Below are 990 nucleotides of genomic sequence, written 5' to 3' on the forward strand. Positions count from 1 at the left end.
TTCCCTTGTTTCAAATCCTGACTTTGGAAGTTATGTAGGGGAATTGGTCAAATTCTATTTGTGGTGAAAGTGGCACGTTTCGACTATTTTTTGCATGATTGGAGGAGATAAACAGCACTGTAATGTTTGGTGTACAAAATAATGTTTAATCCAATGTGAAAAAGAATTACACTAGTTTAAAACAAACGTGCATTGACTTGTATTTGTTAGTGTTTTAGTCTTTTTGAGAGAGATCTGCTATGTTACTGTTCCTTTTTTTAATACATGCTAGTCCAACACTCCCTTCTCTATGCCTGCATCTTTAACAGTGGCCAAAGTGAAAACACTGCAGACTATTTGGTAACGAAACACTGACTTAAAGCCTGTACATCTTTTTGGTTGTTTTTTCTTTTTTCTTTTTTTTCTTTTTCTTTTTGCTTTTGGGAGGGAAATGTGGTAGGGTGTGGAGGAGGGAAAAGTTGTTTGAAAGTGATTAGACATCTAGAGGTACTTTAGGTTAAAGCTGCAGTTCATGCAATACCAGTATTGCTAGGTTTATATTTTCCCCAGTGAAAATATTTAAAAACTGATGTTGGCAGAAATCCAAAGAATATATCCAGAGGAGAAAAACTCAATTCTTAGCTTTGGGAAACATGCAGCAGATTTAAAAAAACAAAACAAAAACTCATCAGACATGTATATTTTTTACATATATATAAAAAACACCTAGATCCATAAGAAATTAACAAATTGATTCTTGACCCTTATATGTGTATGGTTTGTGTGCACACACTTGTATGTGTTCTTGTATGTATGTTTGCTCTGCTTTATTTCCTTTTAGGTTTTTGCTGTTTAGCTCCTAATTTTTTTTTCCAGCCTGCCTGATTTCCATCGGTCCTTCTGGCTGCGTGTTTTATCATTAGCTTGATCTATTTTGGAAAACAGAAAACCAAAACAGAGATACTGACTTCATTTTTAAGTTGCTGTCTCCCCCTCCTCTTCCTCTTCCTC

Source organism: Rhea americana, unplaced genomic scaffold (assembly GCF_003343005.1).
Source record: "Rhea americana isolate MKP2758 unplaced genomic scaffold, rheAme1 scaffold_142, whole genome shotgun sequence".
NCBI classification, from domain to species: Eukaryota; Metazoa; Chordata; class Aves; order Rheiformes; family Rheidae; genus Rhea; species Rhea americana.